This window comes from Lonchura striata, chromosome 6 (genome assembly GCF_050655825.1).
Source record: "Lonchura striata isolate lonStrDom1 chromosome 6, ASM5065582v1, whole genome shotgun sequence".
NCBI lineage: Eukaryota > Metazoa > Chordata > Aves > Passeriformes > Estrildidae > Lonchura > Lonchura striata.
This window is the reverse complement of record NC_140708.1, coordinates 22,170,933-22,189,094: the sequence shown is the minus strand read 5'-3', so window position 1 is coordinate 22,189,094 and position 18,162 is coordinate 22,170,933. Positions and strand designations below refer to the sequence as shown.

The 18,162-nt window shown below is 44.0% G+C and overlaps 1 long non-coding RNA gene across 3 annotated transcripts in view; it reads right to left on the bottom strand.

The window, feature by feature from the left end:
• Positions 1-17,958, bottom strand: part of LOC146767048 (uncharacterized) — a 34,567-nt gene extending 16,609 nt beyond the window's left edge. The window contains exons 1-6 of one of the 3 annotated variants that reach the window (XR_014956129.1): positions 17,840-17,958; positions 17,525-17,555; positions 17,332-17,416; positions 16,444-16,557; positions 15,705-15,795; positions 13,594-13,715 (exon numbers count right to left, since the gene is read on the bottom strand). This is a non-coding gene — a long non-coding RNA (uncharacterized LOC146767048). The remainder of the gene's footprint in view (positions 1-13,593; positions 13,716-15,704; positions 15,796-16,443; positions 16,558-17,331; positions 17,417-17,524; positions 17,556-17,839) is intronic. The other 2 variants (XR_014956127.1, XR_014956128.1) reach the window with 2 other exon arrangements.
• Positions 17,959-18,162: the final 204 nt, after the last annotated feature.

Below are 18,162 nucleotides of genomic sequence, written 5' to 3'. Positions count from 1 at the left end.
ACTGATTTAAGCTGACTAAATGTTCGAACCTTAAGTTCTATACAGGAACTTTGAAAATGCTGGACTGCTGCTGTTTCCTGCAGAGCCTGCATGTGGAAATGAGGTGCTGTTGTTTATGACAGACCACTGTGCAGAAAAAAATCTCCTGGTCTCAAACGTGACCTTTCCATCAGAGGTCACCAAAAAGTCATCAGTGATTTCATCAGATATCAACCAACTCAATTGCCCTTACGTGCACACACAGCAGCAGCAACATACAGGTTACACTCATTTCCTTGTGTGAGTCAGTCACTCTGAGCCCAAGGCCACCAGTTAGAAGAAAGAAAGATCATCTGAGATCCTGAATTAGATTTCTGCTCTTGGCTCAGATCTCATTCTCAGAAATATGCCTACTGAGTGATTACAGGAATAATACATCCAGTTTAGTGTTACAGGAGGGTGTCCTAGGAACAAGGGAGCTGCACAATGGCATCTACCAACACCCCAACTCAGCTGTGGATGTGCTCTGGCATATTTACCCTGTGGATTTGTATGGCTGCTGCCCAACGCTAGCTTGGGAAAGACAATAAAGAGATGAAAGAATAATACAGACATGAGGGGGACTATTTTCTAAAGAGGAAACACTTGCTCTAGCTGTCAATGATTTACAGGGTCACGTTGTTCACTGTTGACATATTTTATTGTCATTATTTATCACACTCACTCCAGGAACCCTAAGGAGCCCTGGAACTTGGGAACAGGAACCTGGGCTATGTAGTGCGAGGTGATGTACAAATACAGAGAGCTGTCGGGGGGTAAAGACACCGGAGTCCTGCCAGCTGCTGCCACTGCAGAAGATACTGCAGATTCACAGCAGGACATAAAAAGGCAGTAGGGGAAGATGGCAGGTGTCCAGAGTGCCAGAGTATTTCTCAGCTCAGCACAGAACGAAAAGATTCTCTTCACTCCATCAAGTTTATAGAGCTAAGTTCACAAATGCTAAATGCTTGCATCATTTATAATGCTTTCTTACTGGCCACAAGGCTGTCAAAATGCAGAGTAACTGCCTGCACAATCAGAATCCTGAACAGTAGATTAGCCAATAATTATTATTATTATTATTGGTATTATTACTACAGATTTATACCTCTCTCATGATCTCTCTATCAAGAGAGATGTTGTACACTCCTTGTGAAATAACATTTGCTTTGCTCTTCACAGAAGAATTAGAGGATTTACAGGCAAAAATATACTGGCAAGTTACTCCAAAAGCACTCCAAGGCGGCAGAGGTCTACATCAAATATGTGCATTTGCACCTGCTTAGTCTCTGATCACTTTTGTAGTGGTGTAAATCAGGAGCAATGCTCCAGACACTCCACTAATACACATCAGTGCAGTTCACTGATTTCATATAAAAACCCTGCAGACATTAGACAGGGAGAAAGTGCAATCAGACCCTGTCCGAGATCACCCCGTGTCCATATGCTGTTATTCATTACAAAGTATGATCTCAGTGCCTAGGGGCTCCTAGGAAGGCCAAAGTCCCCTCCACTACATTCTGCACTGATCAGTAATGACATACAGCACCTGCTTCAACAATTTGCAATGAAAGAGACAGAAACCAGGTATATTCTGGATACATTCTCAGATGATGAAAATACTGCCAAGTCTTGCAATTACATGGTGAGCCCATACAAGTCACAATTTTTCTTCGAGTCTCAGCTCCCAGCCTAGTGACCTGATAAAATCATGGAGAAAAAGGCTATTTTTTCACCTAGAGAAGCCTCACAACTCAGACCTCCAGGCTGGCCTTTTTGCCCATTTCTGATTTCCAGCTGCATCTTCAGTGCATAGCTGAGTTGGCTCTCAACTCTACCTATGATAAATCAGTCTAGAAGGAATAAGAATTCCAAAGAACAAAACAATGGGAAAGAAAGAATGGTTAATGAATGCCACTACAACCCTTGTGAGTCAAAACTAACATAAACTTTCCAAACTGAATTTTCAGTGTGCTTGAACTTGATCAGAATTTCCAATTCAACCTGCATATTGATTTTACTTACTTATTATTCAGATCTAAAGAAATCATTTATCTCTGTCAAAAAAGAAAAAAAAAGTGAAATACCAAGACACACTAGGAAAGAGAAGAAACACACCACTGCTCCAAGACAGTGCTGGGAGCTATGCAGAGCTGGCAGCCACAGCCCTCCCTGCTCTAGTGGTGCCATGCCTGTACCAGAAGAAGGACCCCCTTCAGGACCTTTTTGCACCTTAGCATGAAATCCCTGGATGAGATCAGGAGGAGTTACAGAGATTGTTGTATTCGACTGTCCTGTCCAAACCAACAAGAGAAGGTTGCTCAGGGCTGTGTCCAGTCAGTTTTTAAATATCTCCACAGATGGAGACCCTACAAGCTCTCTGTGAAACCTATTCTAGTGTTTGGCCACCCTATAGCAATTATTGGCACATGGCTTACGCGTGGAGATATTCAGCCATCTCTTAACCTGCTTGGTTCACCATTTGTCAGAAATTAAATAAAATAACTCCACTGTCCCTAGTCAGCATGTTACAGTAGTGAAAGAAACCTACTGCAATAACACTTGGAGCCCAGCTGGAGCTCAGGAGCCCATATGTTACATCTGTCACACCATGAACAGACCAGACACTGAAAGAGAGAAGAAACAAGATATAGAGAAGTTCCTCAGCTCTGCCCCTACAAGAGGCTGGACTAAACCCAGGGTCTCTGAATCCTCTGTTCATTTCACATCAGTAGAACCATGCTAACACATCCACATTGAAGCATTTATGTTCTGCTTTGCCACCAACACTGGCGACATTTTTCATAGTAAGTACAAGCTGTTACAAATTTCGCCTTTACCTTTTCCTGTTCATAGATCCAAAAAAGGCTTTCTAGAAGACAGTTCCTTGTTTGAGTATTCCATGCATAAGGAACATGTTTAAATCTCAGCTGCAGCAATTCCCCTTCAGAAGAATTTTCATTCCTATGTAAGACATCTGAAGTCACTAAAGATACCTGCCCATATTACTGCAACATGGATTAAGAGCAAATAGCCACATAGCAGGAATTTTCTGATGGACCAACAGCCACGTATGTCTACAAACCTCTTAGAAGGCCGTAGGTCATCTTCTCATTAAAGCTGTCAGGTGCAAACACATACCCCCTGTGCCATGGTCTGTGATCTCACTGTAGGGCTGTGCAACCTCTCTGTCCAGGGCAGACATGCAGCTGCTCTGAGAAACGCCACTTTTCGCATTTGTTGCCTTCTGCCAGCATTTTTCTGGTTAAAGGCAAAGCTGAGGGAAAGTTAAAGAGCAGCAGCAGCTGCTCCGGTGTCTTCCCCAGATGTTCAGCTATGTTCAGCCAGTTAACAGTTTGAGAAATCATTCGTCAGCAAAGGTTTTGCTGCCTTGCAGGCTTATCTCTGAAACAATATGGTACTTACAGAAAAACTCAATCTCACCCTGCCACACTTAGCACCTAAAACCCCTTGTCATTTCTTAACCCACCACACTCTCTAGTCTCTCTTTGGGTTGTAGAAATTATTTTGTGCCTTGATGGATAGAGATGTGAAGAGGCACCCACCAAGTAAAGACTATCTGCAGGCACTAACAAAGGTTAATCTGAATGTTTCATGAATTTAAAAAGTTGACCCAGTTTTCTGAAACCTGTGCTTCAGCATGTCTCCCTGCTAGAGTGCTTTCTTCTGCTGATTATCATTCAATTACTGTTATGATTCTCTGTTACAGGGATTGATTGCAGAGGTCAGTGAAAGGAAGATTACAAGGAGTGTTAATGTTGGGATTAGGGTATGGTGGAGATCAGGGTGGAGCAGAGTGGCTCATGTCCAAAGTTACAGGCAGTCAAATTACAAACAGTAAAGGGCAGTTTAAGAAGGCCAGAGTTAGGACCTCTTAACACCAGGTATCAAGGACTCGGAAGTGAACCACAGTGACAAGAGCTAATTGCTGGCAGGATACAGTCAGGACAAATTACAAGTGTTAACTGCCAATTAAAATGACAGGGCCAATATCAGGGCCACTACAAAGATCAATTATGGGATTACAGCAAAGTTCTACAAGTACATAAGAACAAAGCCCACCTGCAGCCACACAGAGAAACTCAGATGAAGAGCTTCCAAAAGTGGGAGAAGACTTTTTTTGCCTTGAGGCAGCTGAAATACAGAGGCTCAGTCTCTCACAGCTGGCACAACTGAGGTTCAGGGAAGTTCAGGAAACAATGCTGCTTTACTCCAGCTGGGGTTTCAGCTGTTACGCCTTTACTGGTGGTAGGAGTAAGATATGACTTATCTTCTTCATGGTGTTAACAGCCTTATGGTTGTAAAAGACCTACCAAGAGGGGCAGGAGACAGATGTCTTTACAAAGGGCTCACTGGAAAAAGAGCACAGAGCACAGCTCTATCAGCCTGAGGAACCAGCCAGGTGTGAAAACCAGACCTCCTGTACTACTTCTTTGCTAATGTTGACACCAGTGAATCTGGGATCAGAGGTTTTAAACTCAGTCTTGCTCTTCCTGTGTTTAATTAACTGTCCATCCATAAGCACATTATGTAGTATGTGAAAAGGCTCCTCGGATCTCTGCTGAGCACTCCAATCATTTCAGAGCAACAGACAGAGCTTTATGAATAACTTTAGAGAAATTTTCCTCTGTTTGCAGAACACTCACATTGCACTTAGGACCTAACCCATATTCTGAGCTCACATAGATTTTCTCACCCCCTTTGAAGGCATCTAGACATAGCTATTGCACAGTCAGGACAGGGGTATAAAAATGCCAACTCTCTTTTGCCCTACAAAGCCATCTAAGTGGGGACTGAGGCCAGAGCTTAAGGTGAGCAGGTAGAGAAGCCACACTAGGCTGGAGGAACATAAGTGTAGATTTCCCTAGAGCCTGAACTTTGATTTGTTCAAAGAAAGATGCCCTTGTTCAGGCATATTGCAATACTCTGTTCCAGGTTTGCTCTCCCCTTGTATCAACCCACTGATACCTCAGTGATCCCAGCTTGGAGCAAAATTGCTTAGTGCCCACAGAGACTGACCACATCCACCTTTGGGACAGAACACGTCACTCCAGAATCTTTCCCATATGGAGGAGACAGTGATTCTCTGCATGCCAATCCTAGCAAGATAAAATTACACAGTCTTAAGTACCACAGAAGCTGCCCAGATTTCTTTGCAGCTGCAGAACCCACACTGAAGTCAACTGCAACCCAACAGCACACCTGTCTCAGCAGCATAACAGAGATGACACCAAAACCCCATCCCAAAAATCCTGGTATTCTTACCCAAGCCTTGCACCTGCCCTTACACTGCCCAGCTCCCAAGTTATACGGGAGCACCTTGCCCAGGCTACCAAACAATCTCCCTTTTTCTGGCTGGACAAGATCCCCTCAGTCCTGTGCTGAGCAGAGGCAGCCAGTCAGAACTGCACTGCCTCCTCAGCTCACTCCAAGATGCTGCTGTAAATCCAAAGAGAGATTATCTTACCTGCCACAGTATTACCTCCTTGACTGCCAGCAACGGCAAAGGGACTGGTGAAAAATGCTGTAAATTAATTAACATCAGACCTCTTGTAGCTGTTTGTTACTGTAAACAAACATTTTAATATGCAGTAATTAATTAAATCTGCCATGCTGTCCCCCTCCTCCCATTGATCTTTCTTCAGCTTTTCTTCTGCTCTGCCTCATCTTTTTCGCTTGGTGAAACAGATCACTTGCAAACAGAGACACAGCTTTCCCAGTGGTCCAACAGCAGCGACCCAATTCAAAGAGATCACTTTCCTCTTCTTAATCAAATGTTGGGCTCTTTTTTGTCCACACATCTGGGGTTTTTTTCTCCTCCTGTACACATTCTTTTCTCTCTCTGACAAGTTACTTCCCACTTATCAAATGCAAATGCTAAATTAATTTTTAAAATAAAAATTTAAACAACATCCCAACACTTACCAGTTGCTCCCCAGACCAAAAAAAAAAAAGGAAAAAAAAGTGTGTATTTATATCAAATTATGTATGTTGGCACAATCCATTTTCCTTCATCAGATTCTTTCCAGCCTTCTCCTATTACAGCTCAGCTTTTTTATTCTCTCAACTCTAAACTGAGTCCTAAGTTTCCTCTTAAGCTGTAGGCAAGCTGTACCAGACACTCAGAAAAAACACGTCTTCCAGTAAAGTTTTCCTGTTAGCTACAGCTAACACTGTTACAACCAGTAGAAAGCACAAGCCCAGGACTCCAGTTAGAATGGGTGGAAAAGCATCAAGGAGCAGGAAGAGTAGGGCTGTTCCATTACAGAATATAAGACAAGACCCAGAGGTGACTGAGCAGCAGCAGCAGCACTCACCAGTTAGAGTGCAGTTTCACACTGTCTAAACAGGACTGCCAGAACAGCATCCATGAGCATTGCCTTCCCCCCACCCCACCACAATGTGTCTTCACACTTTACAAAGACCTGGGTATTGGCTGTGAAACAATCTGCCTGCTGTGGGTTGACTATTTGGGTTTATTATTGACTACTGTGGGGATATTTCAGGGGCACACTAAGTCCAGACACCAATAGGGCATGGGGAGGTGGCAGCTAAGGCAGGGACATGGAAACACAATAGAGATGTGATGGGAGGGATTCCAAGGACACTTAGGGCAGTGCCCTTTTCCACAATGAATTTACAGCAAATACCATTTGAACTGTGCCCTGCCAATTTAAGTTCCATTTGGCATGTTCACATCACTGCTGTGGCCCAAAAATTATGGTAATATTTGAACAGTCAGAATGCATAGGTTTGTTGGATGAGGACTGGGATTTAGGAGCATCTCTGTATGTACATACAGATGGAGGTAAGCGTATGACAATGAATTTACAGAAAGGTGTGCTCATATAATAAATGCCATGGTAATACACAGTCTTTGTGGAATGAACACTTTCATTGATAGGTTGTAGTAGCTTCATGTTCAGACAACATTTCCAAAGACACCCAACAAAATTTTATTCCCATGGGGAAAAAACCTGTTGGTGTGTGTGAAGTTGAGCCAGCAGTATTTGAAGTGGGAGGCAGATGGAGCAGAAAGGAACTACAGTTCCTCACCAGCTCTGGTTTATACTGCTGCAGGGAGAAGTTACCCTTCCTGGCAACCACAGCTATCTAAAGAACTGAACCAGGGCCAGGAGCAAGGTCAGGAACTGTGAGCCCCTTAGTGCTATCCTGGTCATTTGATGTAATCCCTATTCCCTCCAGAGGACAGAATTTCTGCAGACCAGGCAGATCTGGCAGACAGGAGAACACTAGCTCTGTTCCATCGCAGGGGGAGAGTGCCCTAATCTCCACAAGGCTGCTGGAGTGTGCAAGGCTGCCTCAATACTTTTAAATTGTTGGCTTCACCACAAAAGCTGGCTCCAGTGAAGCCAACCACAGTCATGAGTACTCAGCCCCGCTAAGGAGCAGACCTTGTATTTGCAATTTTATTATCCATTTTTCTTTTAATGTCCTGCACACTTGAGAAACCCTGTGTGAGAGTCAGAATGAGAGAGGGAGAAAGAGAGAGAGCTCATCATGCCCATAAAAGGGACAGATTCTGATTAGCTGAAGTTATAAAAATGATTTATACTTGCAAACATTATTTCTAGTTGTATTGTTTGCCTGCAAGCGTTAACATCACGTCATGGACACTGTAGCCAGGCTCAGTCATCCCTTGAGACGGGACAGATGGCTAACGTCCCCTTCCTATCAAAGAAACCCCAGAATGCAGAACTGGGGTGACCAGAAGAAAGACTTTGCTCTGGCTCTTGGCACTTCCGAACCTCATGGGAACATTCATCCTCACGCAGCCAAAACAGAGTCCCAGGCATCAAGAAGAGCAATCCTGATGTCAGCTCCTTCTCTGTGCTTGGCATTTCTCGAACAGGAGAAGCATGCTGAGTCCTGCCTATATTGTGCACTTTCCCCGCCTCCTGCCAGCCCAGATCTGGGTTTATTTCCTCATCCGTGATTATTGTAAAGAGGAGCAGAATGAAATGCAGATGCAAAACATGCTCGTAAGAATTTCCTCTCTCTCTCTCCCCCATCTGCCAGAGAATAGATTTTAATCTTTAATCCATGAGCAATCAGCGAACACTAGCGAATTGCAAATTACAGATGTTTTACTGTCTTTGGCATTTTTAGCTTCCTCGCTTCCCCACTGCCACTCAGTGTCTTTCTCACATCCTCCCCTCTTCTGCATTCATCGAATGCCACGCGCCATCACCAAAACCATATGACACTGTCATCATTTGGTAATTAAACCTTTACTCACTTTAAATACGCAAAGCTGGCTGGGGTAAGCAGCATTTAACCCCTTCCTGACAGGCTTTATGCGTATCTGGAATGAAGGGAAGGGTGGGATGTTGAACAGAACAGTAGGCGAGAGGAAGTCCAAAGTTTGAAACCATGTCCTAGTGCTGATGGCTTTCTCTGAAAGCATCCCTGCTCTAAGAGAGTCCAAAAGAGATGGCAAATGTCTCTGGTTGTTTCCATTTACCTTCCATCTGGACTGTCTGGTGCCCTGACAGAGGGGAGCACAGGCTCCTCTGTTAAACAAACCCCATGGGCTGCTTGACAACGTGAGGTTCCTGGTGAAGGACCAGCTCAACACAACTATAACCCTGCACCACACTTTCATACTGAGTTACTCCAGGCTCAGCAGGTAATCACCCTTTCTGGAAGTATGTTTCGGCTGTGAAGGGCAAGGAAGAACTCTTAGATTGCCTCAATTGCAAGCTTATGGAGAAAAGACAAAATAAGGCATAAATTCTTTCAGCAAAATCTGCTGCACTGGCCTGGGTCTCTTGTCTTAGGGTGGTTTCCAGCAGGGCTCACAGCAGGGTCCCCAGCACAAGTGAGCACTCAGCCCTACTCTGTGAGAGATCTGAAATCTCAGTGGAGCTTAAATCACAATTCATTATCAAAGGAGTCCAAGGTAAATCAGAGCTGGAGAGAGTAAGACATGGCAAGAAGGGAGGGAGGAAGGAAGGGAGGAAAACGTTGCCGCAATTATTTTGCCATAGATTGGCAGGGCCTGCTTTCCCTGTAAGAAGACTGCAACATTTGGGGAAACATAAATAACAGTTGACAAGAGAGTGCACCATAGAGACAGGCAGTAATTGTTTCACCTCCCTGTGTGCCCTGTCCACTGTAGGCTCCCAAGGAACTACCTTTGTATCTTAGCTCGAGGCAGCAGCTCAGGGCCCCTCTGGACTAGGAACAGCCAGAGCCTTAATCATTTTCTACAAGTTTGTCAATTTAACAAGTGTTTGCCCAAGGGGCATCTGTCTTCCTGCCTTCCTTTATTTCTCTCTCTGCTTGTTTGTTTGTGAGCTGGTGCATTCTGGCTGCTATCACCAGCTTCACACAAGTCTGGCTCTAAGCAGGATGTGGCCCTCACTGGAAGCAACATGGTTAACCCCAGTTTCAGAGGTTACTAAATGGTATCCTCTCCACTCTTCTGTCTTCACTTATCTTTTTCCTCCATCTTTCCTTCCTGTACGTGTGGGCTGCAGCAGTCATACAGTGATCCTTCTCTCTGCCACCCTGCACCAGACTGAGTTTACCCCATGGCAGCTGGAATTAAATTCATCAAAAAGCTGAGCACTGACTGTTCTTGAAAATAATGTCTTTCAGCAAGTCCCCACAGGACCTGGGGCAGCACCAGGGAGCTCTGGTTCCTCAAGGCATTTTAGCATGGCATCCAGCTGATGGGTGTCTAAACTGAAGGTACAGCTGTGTCAGGTGAGGAAGAGGAGGAAGGTAGGAGTGAAAACTGCTGATGGGAAGGGGCTGCACTCCCCTCCCAGCGCCAGGTCCCCAGGACCTCTCAAAGCATGACAGATTGAAATACTGAACTTGGGAATTTTCACAGTACCTCAGACAACTGAAAAACAGGTACAGAATCATTTCGCTTCTTCCTCTTTGAATGAAGTAATAAGAAAAAAATACCATAAGAAAGTTTTCAGTGCCTGATTTTAAATGCATTCATTTGCTTCAGATTTCTCAGGGTGGGGTTACTTTCAGAGACACAGTTCCTATTAGCCATAATCTTCAATATCATTGTAATATGCCATTAGAACAACTCGGCATTATATCAGGAAAACAAATTACTCCCTCGCACATTACTCTAAGCTTCTGTTCCCAGAGCATTCAGCTTTGGTGTCTATGATTACCAAGACTTGGTCTTAACCCTAGCCCAAATCCCAAGCTTCAGGGTCAAGTCACCCATCTCTACAGTAAAGTAGAATGAAGTCCTAAAGCACCAGATCTCTTCTTTGTTGTAAAGGCCCAACACACTCTGATAAAAAAATATAGTGTCCAATTAAACAAGTGATAGCCAGAACTGTCATCCTGTAGTAAGAGAGAACCAAGTCCTGATGAGAGCCAAACATCTCCCTAAAGATGACAACCCTAAAGAATACATTTATTTTGGCTTCCTCAACCTAAAACATCACTTGAATTATAATGGACAGCCCATTCTTGCAGTCAAGAAAAGTTTAAGACTCAGCAGCTGTGAGAGTTCTGTAACGTCCATTCAAACTTGGTTCTAGTCATTTGGATTGAGATGATTCTCCAGGCTATATTTCTGGCTGCAATCAGACTTCCAGTTTAGTTTGGCTGTGGTGCTACAAAGATTGAATCTTCTAGTTCAGTGCCCCATAGGACTTCTATCTACATCTATATAGTGCTGTGCTACTCTCTTCAAGACAGGGCTATGTTTGTCTGGAAGCTTTACAATATTTCTTCCTGAATAATTTTGATTATTCTAGTATTTCCGGACCAAGACATTTTGGAGATGCTTATACAGTATCTCCAGGACAGTTGTTGCTGTCTTAAAGACAGGGTAAAAACACAGAATAAATTCAGCCAGTATCTTCTACAACACTCAATGAAGCCACAAATAGGAATATTCAGGAGGTTTGGATCCTATCCTAGATTTGATTTAGGTCTAAACATTAAATATGTGACCAAATTGTTTAAAGGAGTCATTAAAGATGGGAGTGAAAGTAAACTGCTGGCAATTACTCCCTTGTGAGATAGAACAGGGAAGAAAGGATTGACTGCAAAACACATGTGTTCCAGACATGGCTTTTATAATAGAACTGGGTGATAAGAGCTCAGGCCAAATGACATTATTGCAGGCAGGGAGAACAGCAGTCCCAGGAAACCTCCCTGCCGCTCATCTGTCAGTATTTATTTTTTTTTACAGGGGGGCTGGCCTTAAGCTTTGTACTTAGGTCAGACTAAGTGATTACAGGGGAAGACTTGACCATAATCCCTTTGAGAAAGGTGAGCAAAAGAACATCCACTTAAACACTGAGATTCATGGCACATTGCATCTCACATAAACCATATGAGAGGCAAAAAGTCACAAGTCCAATGAGAAATCTACCAGGATGCTCACTTGTTGGCTTTTCTTAATCTTTGAGACAGCAAAGGAATGCTTCACAAGAGCCTGAAGTGCCACAACAGCTATTGCTGGGATTGTCACCTTCAAGAAGGTATCAGTGTGGATAACTATGAACCACAGATTTCAGTTTTTCATTTCAGCTGCAAGAAACCTACAGCTGACAGCAGAATTTCTCTCTGTAAGCTGCCCTGTGTTCTCTATATGCTTGGAACTGCATCACAGCTTCTCCAAGACTTGCTGCCCTCAGGCCCTTCACATGCCAGCAGTGGTTTATTTTCTCAGTCTCCTTACCTCTGGCAGGCAAGTCTTTAAGAAAAATGGGTGAAAAACCCAGGAAACGTGTGTCCTTATTAATCACTGTTAGGGCTGACAAGGAGGAAGCAAGTCCTGGACCATATCTGGATACAGGAAGGAGAGCTGGAAAGACCACTTCCCAAACAGTAAACAAAGCCCCAGAGGCAGAGACCAAAATTACTCAGATGCAATCAGAGAAGCTGGAATATGTTTACAGGTTTCCTTCAATCTGATATGAAGATGGGCAGGACCAAAGCAGAGATACCAAGGCACTTTCCACCTGTCACTTTGATCAAGAAATGTCTCTTCTGCCTTCCCCACCCACTTCTTGGTGATGAACATCTCCCTAGGTCATTTATAATGAAGATGATGGGTTTAAGAAGAGATGAGCAAACCAAAATATACGGAGGGTTTGCCAAATCCTGATAATAGGCTAGAGAGGCAGAAACACAGCCATCCTTCCCATCAGTCTCAACTCCTTCTCCAGTGGTTATGGCCACAATCTATTAGGTGCCAGAATGTTTTCCTCTGTGGCAAACTTCTCTGCCTAGCACTGTTTAATATTGGAGACCTCAGACAAGACAGAACAGAGATGGGATATGCACTTGCTCAGCACTGACCACTGTGGAACTAACAGGAAGATCAGTGAGGAGTTTCTAGGATAGAGATTTGATTACCCATGCTCTGTCCTCCCCACCTCCATTCTACAACTTTTTTTGACTCACTGACATGTCTCCCTTAAGTCTTCTCCAGCCCTTCCACTCATCTAACCTAGGCACTTCACTGGCACAGAGTCAGCCTGTAAGAACAAGAACTGCTCCAGAATGTAACTTGAATCCTAGGTCAGATTTGGCTCTGCTAGCAATAGAAAGAGCCTCAAATATCCAGCATTCCAAGTGAAAAGATCCAAGAAGACATTTTGCCGGGGTGGGGCAAAGGGCTGCAGATGAGCAGACAGAAAAGGAGTGGGAGTGAGTGCTGCAGAACATCAAGGCACTGTACTTAGGGGGATACATGAGGGATGCAGGAGAAGTGAAACTGAAATACTGCCAAACTTCAGAGAGTCAGTCACTGACACATACTGGTCACAGTGCTGGGGCTTCATCTGTACTGCCATCAGTTTCCCCAAGCCAAGCTGGAAAGTGTGTCACATCCTGTTCAATACCGGGAGGTAACTGGAGTCTTTCAGACCTGCAGGTCACTGTGCATCTATACCCACCCTCCCCTCTAGCACATTAAAAGATCATGTGAAATAATGCAGCCCCCTCTTGGCACGCTGCCCAACAATACTCACAGAGCAGTCTGCACTATGAACTGCAAGGAGAGATGGAGGCTTTAAGAGATTGCATGGACATGCAGTCCAGATGACTGCCATGGAAACAACTTGGCTAGCCTGGCTCCATCAGGAGGAATACCTGCCCAAGGCCAGCAACCCAGCAGGAACACTGCTCCGTTGAAGAGAATAGGAGCCCATTTCCAGATAATTTCTTCCATTCCTCCTGCCAACATCAGCTGTTCCCCTATTGTCAGGCTTTGGCCAGGTGCTTTCCATCAAAGAATTCTCACAATCTGTTTTCCATTTTCCCTTGGTCAAAGAAGCTGAAGTTAGACAGGAAGATCCTAGAGCAGACAACATATTGTTAAAGAGCTTCAGAAAGCAATGGAGATATTTGATTCTGGAGTACTTGATTAAAAAGAAGCAAGGTAGGAAAATGATCAGAAGTATTTAACCTGGCCTTCTAGCAAACAGAGATGAACAACTCTTAATCAAAGTGTGTTAGGAGAAGTAATACAAGCCACTTCCATTCTCAGTGCCTGTTTTTATCTCTTCTCAACTTTCCCTCTCAAGCCACCCTTACCTCAGTGCTTTTAGACACATCTGCTCTGTCTCTACAGCACCTTGCACACAGCTGTTGGCCTTACAGTGGTAATAGTGACAAACTCCATTGGCAGACAGTCTGCTGGGGAAGTTGGGAAAGATCTGGAACACAAATGAACTTGTATCAATACAGGAAAGGAGAGTGGGAAGTCCAGCAGTATTGTCATAGCCTTGAAAAAAGGCATGACAAAACCCTAGTAGGAAAGCAGCACCAGATGGGCTTACACAGAACACATCATGTGGACTGAAACCTGGTTGATGGCCCATAAAACAAAGGTAAAGTAACATAATAATGATCAGCATGGGGAAGGGAATAGCTGAGGATCATGTCAGGCCAATTCAAAGGCTTATTAATGCCATAGAGCAAAGGATATCAAACACTTTAATAGATGATACCAAATTTTCTCCTTTGTCAATTCAGCAATGAAGACGGGGCCAAGTGAAGACTCATTTTATGCCTATGGTCTGACACAAGTTCTTGTGCCACAGTTATGGTCACAGCACCCACTTCCCTTTTAACAATGAAATAAACCTCATCCTGCTCAGCATCCAAAAGGAAAAGAGATCAGTCTTCCTAGCAAAGCTGAAGGCAAGCTGGTGTGCTGGGGGTTACCTGAATGCTTGATGGTTGAATCACACCATACTTCATCATGATAGAAACCCAATATGAAAACAGAAAGGACATGAACACCAGCTATATAAAACAACTACCCATGGGTGCTTTTCAAGACCTATGAAATTCATAGTAGCTTAGTCTTTTTTTTTTTCTTTTCTTTTTTTTTTCTCTGGGAAGCATTAAGAAATGACGAATGTTTGCTGGATGACTTTACCCTCATATGGAGTGCTGCAGGACAATGGCATGCACAGAACCTGCCTGAAATAACCAATGGTCAAGGCATTCCCAAGGTCATTTCACCCCATGGTAACCAGTTTGAATCTCAACCAGACACAGATGAGAATTTCCTGTTTCATGTTACTATCTGAGGGCATTTGAACACCATAGCAGTTGCTCCCAGAAAGTAACCATCAGACTCGTGGCCAGTATCTGTGCAATCAGCATTTTAATTAGTTTGGCTATAGGTCTCTGGTAAACACATGCCAGTCACAGAGCAGGTTTGATACCCTCCCACATCACTCTGGTGGCATTAGAGAAACCAGTTAGAAAGAAAAAAAGGAGAAAGGTGGCTTTCTCCTTTTAGATGGGAAAGTCCTATTAGAAAAGACAGTGAGCTGGCCCTCAGCTGAATATACAAATCTCATGAGCAAAAGACTTTTGTTCATTAATGAGGAAAGGAAGAAGCAGTATTTCTATAGAGTACCACAACAGAGGAAGATCTCAGTAAATGTAATGGAAATTAAGCAAGCAAAAGTCAACTTGCAGGTTACATGGAAGTGCCCCAAGAGAGAATGAAAGCCTTGGGATTATTTAGGTCACTTGAAACTTTCCTGGATAAGCCATCTAATCACACACAGTGAAGAAAAACTTCTGCTCATCACTTGAGGAGGAATACCCAAAGGACCAACCCATGCTCCCTGTGCAGGAGTGGTTTCCTCCAGAACACGACTGGTGAAGCATTCAGCTACCCCAAAGCATTACCCAGTGGTTAGCAATGTAGCCAAACACAGGCAGAGCAATTCTGAGGGCTTCGTGCAGGCTCCCAAAACAGTATTGGGAAGTTTGGCTCATCATCAGCCCCTGATGCGAGTTCCTTCCTTTGCCCAAGCAGACTGCTGATTAACTAGGAATTAAGCTGGCATGAGACAAGAGCTTGTTGATGTCTCTATAAAGCCTCAGCTGATAGACAAAAATAACTTTCATGTTGTCTATTCTGCTTCATCTTCTGCAAACATGCCTGGTTCTCGCCAGACTGTCAGCCAAGTCCTCCCCATACTGTGGTTTTCTGCCCGTACTCAAAAGGAGGAGATGTGCAGCTTGCTAGTGCTCCCTTACCCACACATCCCACTCAGCCATGTGCCCCACACATTCCCACTCCTGACTCAGACACTGCACATGTGCTCACACATAAGAATCCCCAGGCTACCTGCATATGGGCATCCACCAAGTGTTCAGGGATACACAGCGGAACTTACCTTGTCACACGGGCACAAACACTTTCTCCCTTCACCCTCAGGCATAATTGTATCCATATAAATGTGTGTGCATGTCTGACTGCGCCTTCACCTGCAGAGATACATTCCATCTCCATTCGCCACTCAAACATTCACAGACACCACAGCACAGATTCCATATGCAAAGCCCATACCATTTAGACATGCTTAGACAAATTCTCACATACAAGACATGCATGCAACATGCATATTTGAACATGCTTGCAGACACTGCAAATACACTGCAAGCCTACAGAAATAAATTTTAAGTAATGTTCATTTATGTGTGTGCAAAGCAGCCTCACTGAGAAATGAATTGCTGACATTTCTATAAGGGAAAGAGTTGTTCTTTACTAAAGATTAAGCTCTTTTTCTCTTTGCAGTTCATCACTGGGGTAGAAACATGGAGCAGTCCTAAACTGCAGATATTTGTTACCATAATTAACATTAAAGATTCCTCACAAACCAGTTTAAGAGAAAAAATTCTGCCCCATTCCTTGTGCCCACCACTGCTACCTGTACTACAGCAATGCCAGGTCCCAGGCAAGGGGCCAGGAGCCCACAGTGAGCTGTACAGAGTGATCTCACAGCCAGTAGCTGAACTCCTTCCTGGGCAGCGTGGTAGATGATGGCAGTGGTAGGGCCTGTTGGGCTTGGGTGAGCAGTACCTGCTTGCACTCTCTCCCTTTCCCACTGCACTGATGTGAATTCGAATTCTCACCTGCAGAGAAGAACATTTTCCTCTCTCCAAAGCTGCTAGTTCATCACTGATCTTTCCAACAGGAATTTTTCATACTTTTTTGAGAGCATATTTTCTTCACTAGTCAGTGATCTGCTAGAAATGGAAAAGCTACATGTACGAACTTATTTATTTCAGAATTATGTCTTCTCTTTTCCCTAACTCTGCCCCCAAGAAGTATGAGGTGCTAAGTCCAAAACTGCTAGCACTTACACAGAAGACACTTCGGTAGATCTGCCTCCAAATCACTTCAGCAGTCATAAGCTAGCTTCAAACTCTATGTAATCTTTTTCAGACAAGAAGCAGTAAGTTTAAGGAAAAGGAAAATAATTATGAGGAAAAATTCTGCTGTATTTTTGTTGTTAAAATTAAGAAATTCATGTTAACTTTGTTTCACATACCAAAGCAAACACATGGGGGCTACTGTCCCAGACTAAGAGAACACCAAATTTAAGTCAAGTCTTGCAAATTTTCATATTGGCCATAAGGGCTCATACAAGAGCAAACATGGTCATATTAGAAAAGCACCTAGCAATGCATTCTTGGAGTATTCCCAAAAACTTCAGGAAAAGAAAGGTACTGGCACTAAAATATCCTAATACAGATGTTAAGTAGGAGAAGAGGTAGTAAAAAGAAGTTTAAAGTCTCTAAATGGAATAATCAGAGACTACAAAGGTTTTGATCCAAAAAAAGTATCCAAACTGTTAAGGGAAGGAGAAGGGGAAAGGGAATGTTCTCAATCTCCCCATCAAAATTTGTCTGACCAAGAATCCTTCATGGAACCTAGGAAAGGGGTTTCACTGATTTCACAGACAACAGAAGAGGGGCATGTCTTAAGTGCCAACACTTCGCAAAATATTACAATCTTACCTTGCAAGTATTTATTGAGCTCTCATGGTGAAAAGCACTGAGGAGTATAGGCTTTTATGTAATCTTTCTAATTCTTGACTGCTGCCTTGATAAAAACAAACAGTATCAAGAACCTTCAGTAATCCCTTGAGGGAGCCTTCAGGCCTCTGTTTACAATATCACCTCACCAAAAAAAAAAAAAAAATATACAAACCTCAAAGGAAGCATAGAGGGCTGGAGCAGCTCTGTGGGATAAGAAAAGACATCTGTGAGGGAAGAACAAGAACACTCGGGGAGAACAAGGCAGGGGCCAAGAGCAGCCCCAGCACAGGCACACAGTGGTGGGGACAGTGCCCGAGCACAGCAGGCACAGCCAGGAGCTGCCAGCAGGCTCCATCAACAGGGTCAGACAGGACTGGAAAAAACACTGCACATGGGTCTAAAGACCACGCAAAAGTCACAGCTAGCAGACATAACTGGAGGTAAAATGTAAGATGTGTGTAATGGGGGCAGCCAGGAAACAAGTTACCTGCAGTGCAAGGCCAAACTCTATCCAAAAGGTCAGGAAAACAGGTCCACCTACTCCATAAACAAAGCAAAGCCCAGGTCTGAGCTTAACTAGACCTCCTGGGCCCCAGCCCATGGCCAGTGGGTGTGGGGCCTGTGGAGGCTGCAGGTGAGGCTGGTCAGAGCATTAAAGTCCCCTGGGACATTGGTCACTATTTCTCAGGAGAAGGTAGTTTGTCCCAGTAGGCTGCCAGCAGCCCAACATGCACCCCTGCTCAGAACAGAGTGCTCTATGGCCCGTGTCACTCCATGGGCATCCCAAAGGACAGCACCTGGGAACTGCCA